The following is a 15,769-nucleotide window of genomic DNA, read 5'->3' as shown; positions in this document are numbered from 1 at the left end:
ACCTATATGATGATGAGTTAGCAGAACTATGCGGACACCTTAGAAGGAATGTCAGACATCACCTATATGATGATGAGTGAATAGAACCATGAAGACACCTTACAATGATTTGTGACACATTGCCTTTATGATTATGTGTGAACAGAACTATGTAGACACCTTACACTGATTGTCACACATCACTTATATGATCATGAGTGAACAGAACATTTTAGACGCCTTACAATGATTGTCACACATCGCGTTTCGCCCTTTATGATCATGAGTGAACAGAACTATGCAGACATCTTACAATGATTGTCACACATCGCCTATATGATCATGAGTGAACAGAACTAAGCGGACACCTGATAATGATTGTCACAAATGACCTTTACGATGATGATTAAACAGAACTATGCGGACACCTTACAATGACTGTCACACATCGCCTGTATTATCTTGAGTGAACAGAACTATGAAGACACCTTACAATGATTTGTCAAACATCGCCTTTATGATCATGAGTGAACAGAACTACGGAAACACCTCACAATGATTTGTCACACATCGCCTTCTTGATCATGAGTGAAGGGAAATATGAAGACACCTCGCACATCGCCTTTATGATCATAAGTGAAGAGAACTGTATAGACACATTAAAATGATTAGTCACACATGGCCTTTATGATCATGAGTGTATAGAACTATGCAGACTTCTTACAATGATTTGTCACACATCGGCTATATGATCATGAGTGAACAGAACTATGCAGACACATTGCATTGATTGTCACCCATTACCTTAATGATTATGAGTGAACAGAAATATACGGACACTTTGCGAAGATTTGTCACACACCGCCTTTGTGATCATTAGTGAACAGAACTATGTAGACACTTAACAATGATTGTCACACATCGCCTATATGATCATGAATGAACAGAACTATGCGAACACATTACAATGATTGTCACCTATCACCCTTATGATCATGAATGAACAGAACTATGCGGACACCTTACAAAGAGTTGTCACCTATAACCTTTATGAACATGAGTGAACAGAAGTATGTGGACACTTTACAATGATTGTCCCACATCGCCTTTATTATCATGAGTGAACAGAACAATGCATACATCTTACAATGATTTGTAACACATCGGCTATATGATCATGAGCGAACAGAACTATGCGGACACCATACAATGATTGTCACACATTGCCTTTACGATGATGAGTGAACAGAAAAAGACAACTCACAATGATTGTGACACATCGCCTTTAGGATCATTATAGAACAGAACTATGCGGACACTTTACAATGATTGTCCCTCATGGCCTTTATGTTCATAAGTGAACAGAACTATGAGATCACTTTACAAAGATTTGTCCCACATGGCCTTTATGATCATGAGTGAATAGAACTATGCGGACACATTACAATGATGTGCACACATCACCTTTACGATGACGAGTGAACAGAACTATGCTGACACCTTACAATGATTGTCAACCATCACCTTTGTGATGATGAGTGAACAGAAACTATGCGGACACCTCACAATGACTGTCACACATCACCTTTATGATCATGAGTGTACAGAACTATGCGGACCCTTTACAAAGAATTGTCACACATCGCCTTTATGATCATCAGTGAACAGAACTATACAGACACCTTAGAATGATTAGTCACACATCGCCTTTATGATCATGAGTGAACAGAAGTATGCGAACACCTTCCAATGATTGCCACACATCTACAAATGATCACGAGTGAAAAGAACTATGCAGACACCTTGGAATTATTGTTACACATCGCCTATATGATCATGAGTGAACAGAATTATGCGGACACCTCACAATGATTTGTGACACATCGCCTTTTATATGATGATTGAACAGAACAATGTAGACACCTTACAATGATTGTCAACCATCACCTTTGTGATCATGAGTGAACAGAAACTATGCGGACACCTCACAATGACTGTCACACATCACCTTTATGATCATGAGTGTACAGAACTATGCGAACCCTTTACAAAGAGTTGTGATCATGACTGAACACACATCGATTTGTCACCATCACCTATTCACCTACAAAGATTCATCCCACATATGATCATGAGTGAACATAGCTATGTAGACGCTTTACAATGATTGTTACACATTGCCTATTCGACTTTATGATCATGAGTGAACACAACCATGCAGACACCTTACAATGATTGTCACACATCGCCTATATGATCATGAATGGACAGAATTTTTGGGACACCTTACACAGATTGTCACACATCACCTATTCGCCTTTATGATCATGAGTGAAAAGACCTAGGGAGACACCTTACAATGATTGCGAGACATCGCCTCTATGATTACGAGTGAAGGGAATATTGTAGACATCTTACAAGGAATATTTATGCGGACACATTACATTGATTGTCACCCATCACCTTTATGATCACTAGTGAACAGAACTATCCGGACACCTTACAAAGAATTGTCACACACCGCGTTTTCGATCATGAGTGAACAGAAATATGCGGACACCTTACAATGATGGGCACACATCGCCTGTACGATGATGAGTGAACAGAGCTATGCTGACACCTTACAATTATTGTCAACCATCACCTTTAAGATCATGGGTGAACAGAACTATGTGGTCACCTTGCAATGATTGTCACACATCGCCTTTATGATCATGAGTGAACAGATCTATGCGGACACTTTACAAAGATTTGTCACACATTCGCCTTTATGATCATGAGTGAACAGAACTGTATAGACACGTTACAATGATTTGCCACACATCGCCTTTATGATCATGAGTGGAGAGAACTATGCGGACACCTTACAAAGATTTGTCACACATCGCCTTGATGATCATGAGTGAACAGAACTATGCGGACACCTTACAATGATTGTTACACATCGCCTCTAAGGTCATGATTGATCAGAACAATGCGGACACCTCACAATGATTGTCACACATTGCTGTTACGATTATGAGTGAACAGAACTATGCGGACACCTTACAATGATTGTCACCTATCACCTTTATGATTATTAGTGAACAGAACTATTAACGAGGTCTTAACCCAGCACAGAAGCAAACTTTTTAAAACAGTAAGAGATCTGAAAACTAAACGCAAAATCGATTCAACCTGGACACACGACGGGAGAATACACATACGTGAACTTCGGGGGACGGTAACAAGGACGGTACAGTCCGAGTGATCACATGTGAAACTGACCTGGATAAGTATAAACGTTTGTAATATTCAGTTTCCCAGATAAGCTGTTTATACTGATACAATTATGAGTATATCTCAATTCATAACAAAATCTGTAAATATTGTCCACACAACGGGAGATGTTTTAAGTCCAATGATGTTGTCGTTATCTGTTTATATTCCTCTTGTATAGATACTCACTTCTTTTGTCTTCTTGCTCCTTGTTATTTGTTTATCCATAGTACCTCCAATGTTATATCCTGTCTACAAAACACTTCTGCTATACCCTAACTCTTACCTGAAGTCACATCTGCATTGCCGGTTAAAATATAGAAGTGATGAATCGTGTACAGAAAAATGTAATTATTCTATTTATATCCAGTCTTCCTATCATGTGTGTCACATGGATACTTTACTACATATTGTTGTCAACATTTGCCATGTGGGTAATGATCTAATACAATACCGTGTGGCGATAGGAAGTTTCAATTGTATTATTTCATGTAACTCTTGTAATCACTTAAGAAATCCACTCCCGTCAATGTGTCATACAATGTTTTTTCCATGGTTCATTTGTAACGAATTTGGAAAGTTGTTAAGCTTGTTCAAAACTGAATGCAATACGTGCTGTGTGTATACATTTCGTTGCTTTCTACAATGTCAGTTACATAATGCCAACATAGCTATGGTCCTCCTATTGTTGCTACTGCTTGCAGGGGACGTGGAGTCCAATCCAGGCCCACTGAACCATGACTCTGAACAAGCACTTGATATATTTCACTTAAATACACGAAGTGTGCGCAACAAGTTGAATTATTTGAGTGAAGTTCTCTCTGACTATCACATTGTCTGTTTTACCGAAACACACCTGGATGAGACTGTAAACAACATTGATCTTTTATGGGATAATTTTCACGAACCGGTCAGAAAAGATAGAAATGCTTTCGGGGGGAGGGGTCATGATATATGTAAGTAAACAACTTGCCTTTGAAAGGATGGTAGATTTAGAAAATATTTATGACGAAACGATTTGGATCAAGCTATTTCTTCCACAAAAACCTTTAATATTATGTGTTGTATACAGACCTGAGTATAACTATACATTCTGGCAACGTTTAGATGCCTTAGATGCATCCTGTAAGATAACGATTGTTGGAGATATAAACGAAAATTTGCTGTCAAGTAAACAATTAAATAGTGTGGACTTAATGGAACGAAAAAATCTATACAATGTTATTAAAGAACCTACTAGAGTGACTAGAACCACTGCTACGCCAATAGATCCTGTGATAGTAAGTGAGGACATATCTGTTCGAGACAGCGGTGTTTTTGAATTGGATAAGAAAGTTGGTGATCATAGGGGAACTTATATTTCGTTAGACATAAATGTCACCACCAAAATGTGTTTTACTATACAAGTATGGAGTTACAAAACTGGTAAATACGATAAAATTAACAATCTTATCGAAAATACTCATTGGTTTGATATTTTTAACAACTGTGAATGTGTTGATGATGCATGTAAAATCTTTCACGATGTTTTCATAGGATAATTTAGTTCATGTGTACATTCTAAAACTGTAACGATTCGTCCTGATGATAAGCCTTGGTTCGATACTGAGTTGAGACGGGAATGCAGAAAACGGGATAGAATGAGAAAGAAAGCAAAAAGAACAAACAGTGAAAGAGATATTCGATTGTATAAGAAACAGAGAAATAAAGTTAACAACATAAAATACCATGCAAAAGAGAATTGTTATTCCAATTTTGATGATTTAATCACTGAATTACACTTTAAAAATAAACCCTCCTACTGGAAAATGGTGCGATATGTTGTAAAACATTCAGGTACAGCAACTTGCATTCCCCCTCTCAAACAATATCCTAATGATGATGACCCGTCGCTTTTCTCAGATATTGATAAAGCTGAATTTTTAAATAACTACTTTACCTCGATCTCCTGTGTAATTATAAATGACGAGAATATGGCTCCCCCTCAATTTGATAGACGTACAAAATCCACTTTAGAATTTATATCAGTGACTAAACAGGAAATTACAGATATAATTAAATGTTTGCCACTGAATAAAGCTGCGGGTCCCGACAGAATAAGTCATAAGCTTTTAAAAGAAACTGCTCATTCAATAAGTGCGCCATTATGTTTGCTTTTTGAATTGTCATTACGAAAAGGTGTGTATCCATCAGAATGGAAATTAACACATGTAATGCCTGTATTCAAGAAAGGTGACAAAACTAAAGCATCAAACTACGGACCGATATCTCTTATAAGTTGTGTCGGTAAACTGTCTGAAAGAGTTGTATTCAAGCATATATCTAACTATTTCAACGAGAACAAGTTATTGTACAAATACCAAGCTGGTTTTCAAGCTGGGAGTTCACCTGTCCATCAATTAATTGAAATATATCATCAAATATGCCGAGCTCTAGATGATAAGGACCAATATTGTATGGTCTTTTGTGATGTTTCGAAGGCTTTTGATCGTGTTTGGCACGGAGGGCTTATACATAAATTGGAAATGTATGGTATTAAAGGTAGATTGTTAGAGTGGTTATGTAATTACATATGTAATCGCTATCAAAAGGTCTTTGTTAATGGAGCCCTGTCTAAACCAAGGTTACTCCAAGCTGGCGTCCCACAAGGATCAGTGTTGGGTCCGTTTTTATTCATTGTTTATGTGAATGATATTGCTGATGACTTAGAATGCATAACGCGACTATTTGCAGATGACACATCATTAGGCAAGGCTTCGGGAAATCTTAACAGAATAGAAACCTCATTAAACATAAATCTCAGAAGGTTAAACGACTGGCCAAACAAGTGGTTGATATCATACAACCCAAATAAGACAGAATCAGTACTTTTCTCACTTAAAGATGATATTTGCTCGATTAACTTACTATTTGACGATAAGATTGTTAAAACGGTAGAAGATCGTAAACATTTGGGGATAATACTTTCATCGAACGGCAAATGGTCCTCCCATGTATCTAATATTGTTTCAAAACCTCTAAAATGATTTACTCAATGAGAAAACTTAAATATATTCTTAACAGAAATACACTTCTAAAGATTTACACAGTTTTTATAAGACCCCACTTTGAGTACGCATGCGAAGTTTGGGATGGCTGCGGAAAAGAATTAAGTTTAAAATTGGAAAGGCTCCAGATGGAAGCTGCAAGAATTATTACAGGACTTCCCAAATATTCTTCTTTTAATTCACTATATTATGAAACAGGCATGGAAGCACTATCAGAGCGTAGAAGAATAAGAAAATTGTCTTTGTTCTACAATATTCAAAACAACAAAAGTCCAATCTACCTAAAAGAAATAATTCAATATAATCTAAGAAAATCAGGCAATATCTGCTTGCCAAGAACAAGAATAAAACATTCTCATGAGTCGTTCTTCCCATCAACTATAAGATTGTGGAACAATTTACCTACAGATGTAAGAAATTGTACTTCACTATCAAAGTTTAAATCGAGCATAATAACATCATTTAACTCAGCTCCACTGTATTTTTCTTACGGTATTAGAAAATTGAACATATTACATACTCAACTACGTCATAAAGCTAGTAGATTAAGTTACGATCTGTACAGAGTAGGGCTAATCACTGATCCATCCTGCGCATGTGGAAACCCATGCGAAAATGCTCATCACTACTTCTTAGAATGTTCTTTATACAATCAACATAGAAAGATCATGCTTAAAGCTATTGAAGATGTATGTGGTAGTAATTCTGTGATTACATTATCTGTTTTTTTAAACGGCATTGCAGATCTGACAAATCATAAAAATGAAATTATATTCAAAAATGTACATCAACATATATGCAAATCTAAACGATTCCAGTAGTCTTCTCTCTATACACCTTTTGTGTTATAGCATTTCCCCCTGTTATCTTTCAGTCTTTCTCTGTCTCTGTTTCTAATAATTGCTTATGATGTAATTAGTTATTGTAAATATCTTCGGAGAGGGGTTTAATAAGTTGAAAGAACTTGTCCCCGATCCTTTTCACATTGTGAATAAAATATGTTTAAACTAAAACTAATTATTGTAACACATTGCCTTTATGATCATGTTTGAACAGAACTATGTATACACCTTACAGTGATTGTCACACATCGACTTTATTATCATGAGTGAACACAACCATGCAGACACCTTACAATGATTGTCACACATCGCCTATATGATTATGAGTGAAAATAACTAGGGAGACACCGTACAATGATTGCGAGACATCGCCTCTATGATTATGAGTGAAGAGAATTATGTAGACATCTTACAAGGAATGTCACACATTGTCTATATGATCATGAGTGAACAGAACTATGGGGACACCTTACAAGGAATGCCACACTTCGCCTTTATGATTATGAGTGAACAGAAGTATGCAGTCATTACAATGACTATCACACATCGCCTATATGATCATGAGTGAACAGAATTATGTAGACATCTTACAATTGATGTCACATATCGCCTTTATGATCATGAGTAAACAGTACTATGCAGACACCTTACAATGATTGTCACACATTGTCTTTATGATCATGAGTGAAAAGAACTCTGTAGACACATTGCAATGATTGTCACATATCGCCTATATGATCATGAGTGAGCAGACCGCCAAACGCAAACGTCAGCTATCTGATTGGGCCATTCTTCAATTTTACTGGTGCGCTTACACATAAGTGAAATACTGTTCAAGACAGGTGTGTCACTCAGTTAAATAAATATGTCTAGTTCAGCAGAGACATCAACTTCAGAACTGATGACACTCCAATGTAAAGCATCAAGAAGAGATGTCAAATGTATAAATATGATCTAGACACAAATGTCATGTAGACACCTCTGACTTGTCAACCCTTAGATAAAAATGTTATTGGATTTAATGAGTTGCTGGTCATTGATTTCAGACCGACCGTAATCTTTGAGAACGATACTAGCTCGATAAATTGGCCAGAAAAGGTTAAATTCTTTCGTCTCGTTAGTGCCAATCCTTATGTAGTTGGTTAGACGTCTGTTCTCCGCGGTCACCGAAAGCTTCAGGGCTTGCGTTGTCCTCTCCTTTAATTAAGTCTATTTTCGTTTCTGGATTCCTATAAAAGTTTGACGGGCAGGCAAATCCGAGTAATACGGATGAGAAGTGACGCAAAACCGACCCTAATATGTCTGAGAAGCAGATTGGTCCCTCCGGACATATTGTTAACGCTGCCAGAATCCGTGGCCATAACTCTATGGCAGCCGATTTGGATAATATTGCTTTATATTATGTCTTTGATTCTGTGTTAGTCAGTTTTCATTTTCGTTTGATTCCATAAAACTCTTCTCCCATCTCTATTCGCCGCTTCAGGCGAGATTTTACTGTTTGATATCTTCAACATGAACCGGTTTTAGTATCAGTGGTCACGGAGTTCCTGTTCCTTAAAAGCTTGACGTTTCAAAATGTTTTAACTAAGTGGGACAGTTCTATTTGTCTTGTTGGAAGAAATACAAGTTCTTCTTGTGTGTGGTAAGTGCCATGAACCGGTTTCAATTCAACCCATAATCACAGACTGTCGTTGATATTTTTAAGGAATTATAAATATCAAAACCACCCTAAGGCAGTTAACATCCAGTCAAGCTGATGGAATCAGTGTTGTGTTCACACAGATAAAGAAAAGTGGGAAGTGAAAACATTAAGAAGTGTATAGATAGGATGCAAATAATGAATTTATAGCCTTGGATCTCATATTTTCCAGAAAGATATTTTGTATTCGTGTTATGACGATTGTCACGTGTTGGTTTACAAGTTGAACCTACAGGTTAACTAGAAAGACGTCTGCAAAAGAACCCGGCGTGAAACCAACAAATAACAAAGAAATGGGTATATTTTTGATCAGCTGTATTGTAAATGATATTAAGTTACAAACCAATACAAACCATTACATGTGTATTACACTGACAGTACAAAAAAGAGTGGCTCTACAAATACAGAGGCAGTATAATGTAAAAGCAGTGAAGACAGTGATGGTAATATTCACCTCGCTACAACAATCGTCAAGCTTCAAGACTACGCCTAGGTTGTGTATCGCGGGTGAAAAGTGATCTTCACATAACTGCCGGTCTCCTTGTGACCCGAGATGTAATGTGAGATGAGAGGCAAGGGTTAGCACCCTTATATTCGCAACCTCTCCTGGTCAGACTATAATGTAATAATCTGAAAAGTCTGGAAATTTCGGGAAAAAAAGTCACAGGAAAAAAAGTCAAGGACAAAAGTGACAACAACCAATGTTATTAAATTCCATAAGTTATTTGACATCATCATGATCACACATACTTAATTCAAGCACTGATGTTTCTCACTGTAGCCTGTTCTTTCTTGAAGCCAAGTCTCATGTCTTCTCATCAGGTAAATATACAGACAATCATCACACAAAAATATAGCTATATCACAATTAAAGCTATTGTGGTCATAGTGCTTTTATAACATTTGAGACGCCACCCAGTAGCTGCTATATTAACAAATCATAATCAAAGTAATTGATTTAATTAAGAAACAATTAAATAGCGTTTTTTCAGTTTTACAGCCCCGCTAATACATATTAATAATACATATTCAATTTGTATTTTGACTTTTTATCTGTGACTTTTTTTCCATGTCACTTTTCTTCCTATACTCGAAATTTCCGCACCAGTCTTGTCTCATTGTCTAAACATAGTAACCAGCAGATCACAGCCCTCTCCTGAATATCAACAGAAACAATGTAAAAGATGTAGAGTGAGTGAGTATGGTTTTACACCGTTTTAAACAATATTTCAGCAATATCTCGACACCAGAAATGGCTTCAAACATTGTACCCATGTTGGGAATCGAACCCGGGTCATTGGCGTGACGTGTAAACACTTGAACCACTAGGCTACCCCACCGCTCCGTGAAACACAGCTAGACAATGAATGACACTGTCACATAACACTATACAGTCAGTTACTTAGACAATATGATAAATGCCTACCAGTTCAGTCATTCTACAAATTAACTGAAAGATCTCTCTATACATTTGAAAGAAAATAATACATAAGAGCTTAAACGCTAATCCTATGATTACAAGCCACAGATATCCCCAAAACCAATACCAAATGCCTTTCCTTTGACACGATCATTTTCAGTCACTAAGTAATAATATTCAGCACAAAAAATATTTGGGATTTGTTAAGATAATAACATGAACATCATTGTCAGTCAATTTGTAAAATGACTGAAATATTTAGATGTTCCGTAAACTTCCTATGTGAAAATTGTATACACTGACTGTAACAAAAATAATGGATATTATTTTCATATGCTTATTTCGTTCCTGTACCAAACGCCTGCTCATGAAGAAAATAAACTAAATTCTAAAGTCAAAACTATCAAATTATTGCTGTTTCATCAGTTCGTCTTGTTCATTTCGAATAATCAATTCAGTTTACAAAGAGTGACTTGGTCATTGAGTGAGTGAGTTAAGTTTTACGCCGCAATCAGCAGTATTCCAGCTATATGGCGGAGGTCTGTAAATAATCGAGCCTGGACCAGGCAATCCAGTGATCAACAGTATGAGCATCGATCTTCTTGGAAGTACATGTGGTATATAAGATAAGTTATGCACTTACATGCAGAGCTATATGAAACGTCATACAGGAACATTTAAGTGTATGTGATACGTCATCTAGGTACATGTAGATATATGAGATATGTCATGTAGGTACATGTAGGTACATAGGATACGTCATGAAAATACATGTCGTCATATGTGATGTGTATGTCTTTGAGGCAGATGTAGGTGTATGAGATACGTCATGCAGGTGCATATCGATATATGAGATACGTCATGTAGGTACATGTAGGTACATAGGATACGTCACGTAAATACATGTCGTCATATGTGATGTGTATGTCTTTGAGGCAGATGTAGGTATATGAGATACGTCATGCAGGTGCATATAGATATATGAGATACGTCATGTAGGTACATGTAGGTATATAGGATACGTCATGTAGGTACATGTAGGTACATAGGATACGTCATGAAAATACATGTCGTCATATTTGATATGTATGTCTTTGAGGCAGATGTAGGTATATGAGATACGTCATGTAGGTACAAATAGATATATGAGATACGTCATGTACATGTAGATATATGAGATACGTCATGAAAATACATGTCGTCATATGTGATATGTATGTCTTTGAGGCAGATGCCAGTATATGAGATACGTCATGCAGGTGCATATAGATATATGAGATACGTCATGTAGGTACATGTTAGTACATAGGATACGTCATGAAAATACATGTCGTCATATGTCATCTTTGAAGCAGATGTAGGTATATGAGATACGCATGCAGGTGTTTACGCTGTTCGAACAGGTTGTTAGGGAGACGGTTGGCATGCACATAACTGAATGTTGTAAGGAAATGCAGGTTAATAAGCAGTGTCAACAGCAAAGGTGTCAGAAACATGGAAAATCGCATCTGCAAGACGTCAGACGCCAGCAGGAGATCCACATTAACGCATGGGCTGTGTCAACAACCAAGTCAGCATAACTTCAACATTGATATAAATCATGTGCTGTTTTAACAATGAGTGAGTGAGTTTAGTTTTACGCCGCATTTAGCAATATTCCAGTAATATCACGGAGGGGGACACCAGAAATGGGCTTCACACATTGTACCCAAGTGGGGAATCGAACCCGAGTCTTCAGCGTGACGAGCGAACGCTTTAATCACTAGGCTACCCATCGCCCCCATTAACAATAGTGTCTGACAATATCAAGTCAGTTCTTCATTACTTACTTTGGGCGGTGGGGTAGCGTAGCTACTGATTACAGCATTCGCTCGTCACGCCGACGACCCGGGTTCGATTCCCTACATGGGTACACTGTGTGATGCCCATTTCTGGTGCCCCCTACGTGATATTGCTAGAATATGTCTAAATTGCTGAACCTAAACTCACTCCCTCATTACTTGGTGTGCAGATTTCTGTTCTGATGTTCATTACTAAGGTCCAGCTTCTGTGTGTGGTACACAGTCCTCTACGGTGGTTTTCATTAATATTGCGTAGCACACAACTCTCTGCATGTCCTATAGTTGTATTCATTACTATTGTGCATCACACATCCCTCTGTAGGTCCTATAGTGGTATTCATTACTATTGTGCAGCACACATCCCTCTGTAGGTCCTATAGTGGTATTCATTACTATTGTGCAGCACTAGTCCCTCTGTAGGTGACATAGTGGTATTCATTACTATTGTGCAGCACACAACTCTCTGCATGTCCTATAGTGGTATTCATTACTATTGTGCAGCACACGTCCCTCTGTAGGTGACATAGTGGTATTCATTACTATTGTGCAGCACACATCCCCGTGTAGGTCCTATAGTGGTTTATAGTACTATTGTGCAGCACACAACACTCTGTAAGTCACATAGTGGTATTCATTACTATTCTGCATCGTACAGCACTCTGTAGGTCCTATAGTGGTATTCAATACTATTGTGCAGCACACGTCCCTCTGTAGGTCCTTGATGGTATTCATTACTATTGTGCAGCACACATCCCCGTGTAGGTCCTATAGTGGTTTATAGTACTATTGTGCACCACACAACACTCTGTAAGTCCCATAGTGGTATTCATTACTATTCTGCATCGTACAACGCTCTATAGGTCCTATAGTGGTCTTCAATACTATTGTGCAGTACACATCCCTCTGTAAGTCCCATAGTGGTATTCATTACTATTGTGCAGAACACATCCCACTGTAGGTCCTATAGTGGTATTGATTACTATTGAGAAGGACACATCCCTCTTTCAGTAATATAGTCGTATTCAGTACTTGTGTGCATCACACATTCCTCTGTAGCTCCTATAGTGGTATTCGTTATTATTGTGCAGCAGACATCCCTCTCCATGTCCCATAGTGGTATTGAGTACTATTCTGCAGTAAGCAACTATCTGTAGGAACTATAGTGGTTTTCATTACTATTCTGCATCGTACAACGCTCTATAGGTCTTAGAGTGGTATTCAATACTATTGTGCAGCACGCAACTCTCTGTAGGTCCTATAGTGGTATTCAGTACTATTGTGCAACACGCAACTCTCTGTAGGTCCTATAGTGGTATTCATTACTATTGTGCATCAGGGAACTCTCTGTAGGTCCTATAGTGGTATTCAGTACTATTGTGCATTAGGAAACTCTCTGTAGGTCCTATAGTGGTATTCAGTACTATTGTGCAGCACGCAACTCTCTGTAGGTCCTATAGTGGTATTCGTTATTATTGTGCAGCACACATCCCTCTGTAGGTCCTATAGTGGTATTCATTACTATTGTGCATCAGACAACACTCTGTAGGTCCCATAGTGGTATTCATTACTATTGTGCATCAGGCAACTCTCTGTAGGTCCTATAGTGGTATTCATTACTATTGTGCATCAGGCAACACTCTGTAGGTCCCATAGTGGCATTCATTACTATTGTGCATCAGGCAACACTCTGTAGGTCCTATAGTGGTATTCAGTACTATTGTGCAGCGCGCAACTCTCTGTAGGTCCTATAGTGTTATTCGTTATTATTGTGCAGCACACATCCCTCTGTAGGTCTTATAGTGGTATTCATTACTATTGTGCATCAGGCAACACTCTGTAGGTCCCATAGTGGTATTCATTACTATTGTGCATCAGGCAACACTCTGTAGGTCCTATAGCGGTATTCATTACTATTGTGCATCAGGCAACTCTCTGTAGGTCCTATAGTGGTATTCAGTACTATTGTGCATCAGGCAACACTCTGTAGGTCCTATAGTGGTATTCATTACTATTGTGCATCAGGCAACTCTCTGTAGGTCCTATAGTGGTATTCAGTACTATTGTGCAGCGTGCAACTCTCTGTAGGTCCTATAGTGGTATTCGTTATTATTGTGCAGCACACATCCCTCTGTAGGTCCCATAGTGGTATTCATTACTATTGTGCATCAGGCAACTCTCTGTAGGTCCCATAGTGGTATTCATTACTATTGTGCATCAGGCAACACCCTGTAGGTCCCATAGTGGTATTCATTACTATTGTGCATCAGGAAACTCTCTGTAGGTCCTATAGTGATATTCGGTACTATTGTGCAGCATACATACCTCTCTGGGTCATATAGTGGCATTCATTACTATTGTGCAGCACACAACTCTCTGTTGGTCTTATAGTGGTTTTCATTACTATTGTGCATCAGGCAACACTCTGTAGGTGCCATAGTGGTATTCATTCCTATTGTGCATCAGGCAACTCTATGTAGGTCCTATAGTGGTATTCATTACAATTGTGCATCAGGCAACACTCTGTAGGTCCTATAGTGGTATTCATTACTATTGTGCATCAGGCAACTCCCTGTAGGTCCTATAGTGGTATTCACTACTATTGTGCATCAGGCAACTCTCTGTAGGTCCTACAGTGGTATTCGTTATTATTGTGCAGCACACATCCCTCTGTAGGTCCTATAGTGGTATTCATTACTATTGTGCATCAGGCAAAACTCTGTAGGTCCTATAGTGGCATTCATTACTATTGTACATCAGGAAACTCTCTGTAGGTCCTATAGTGGTATTCAGTACTATTGTGCATCAGGCAACTCTCTGTAGGTCCTATAGTTGTATTCATTACTATTGTGCATAAGGCAACTCCCTGTAGGTCCCATGGTGGTATTCATTACTATTGTGCATCAGGCAACTCTTTGTAGGTCCTATAGTGGTATTCATTACTATTGTGCATCAGGCAACTCTCTGTAGGTCCTATAGTGGTATTCAGTACGATTGTGCAGCGCGCAACTCTCTGTAGGTCCTATAGTGGTATTCATTACTATTGTGCATCAGGCAACTCCCTGTAGGTCCTATAGTGGTATTCACTACTATTGTGCATCAGGCAACTCTCTGTAGGTCCTACAGTGGTATTCGTTATTATTGTGCAGCCCACATCCCTCTGTAGGTCCTATAGTGGTATTCATTAATATTGTGCATCAGGCAAAACTCTGTAGGTCCTATAGTGGCATTCATTACTATTGTACATCAGGAAACTCTCTGTAGGTCCTATAGTGGTATTCAGTACTATTGTGCAGCATGCATCCCTCTGTAGGTCTTATAGTGGTATTCATTACTATTGTGCATCAGACAACACTCTGTAGGTCCCATGGTGGTATTCATTACTATTGTGCATCAGGCAACTCTCTGTAGGTCCTATAGTGGTATTCATTACTATTGTGCATCAGGCAACACTCTGTAGGTCCCATAGTGGTATTCTTTACTATTGTGCATCAGGCAACACTCTGTAGGTCTTAGAGTGGTATTCATTACTATAGTGCATCAGGCAACTCTCTGTAGGTCCTATAGTGGTATTCACTACTATTGTGCAGCGTGCAACTCTCTGTAGGTCCTATAGTGGTATTCGTTATTATTGTGCAGCACACATCCCTCTGTAGGTCCTGTAGTGGTATTCACTACTATTGTGC

This window comes from Haliotis rubra, unplaced genomic scaffold (genome assembly GCF_003918875.1).
Source record: "Haliotis rubra isolate DU_JTF1 unplaced genomic scaffold, ASM391887v1 Scf2, whole genome shotgun sequence".
Taxonomy (NCBI): domain Eukaryota; kingdom Metazoa; phylum Mollusca; class Gastropoda; order Lepetellida; family Haliotidae; genus Haliotis; species Haliotis rubra.
Note: the sequence above shows the minus strand (reverse complement) of the source record.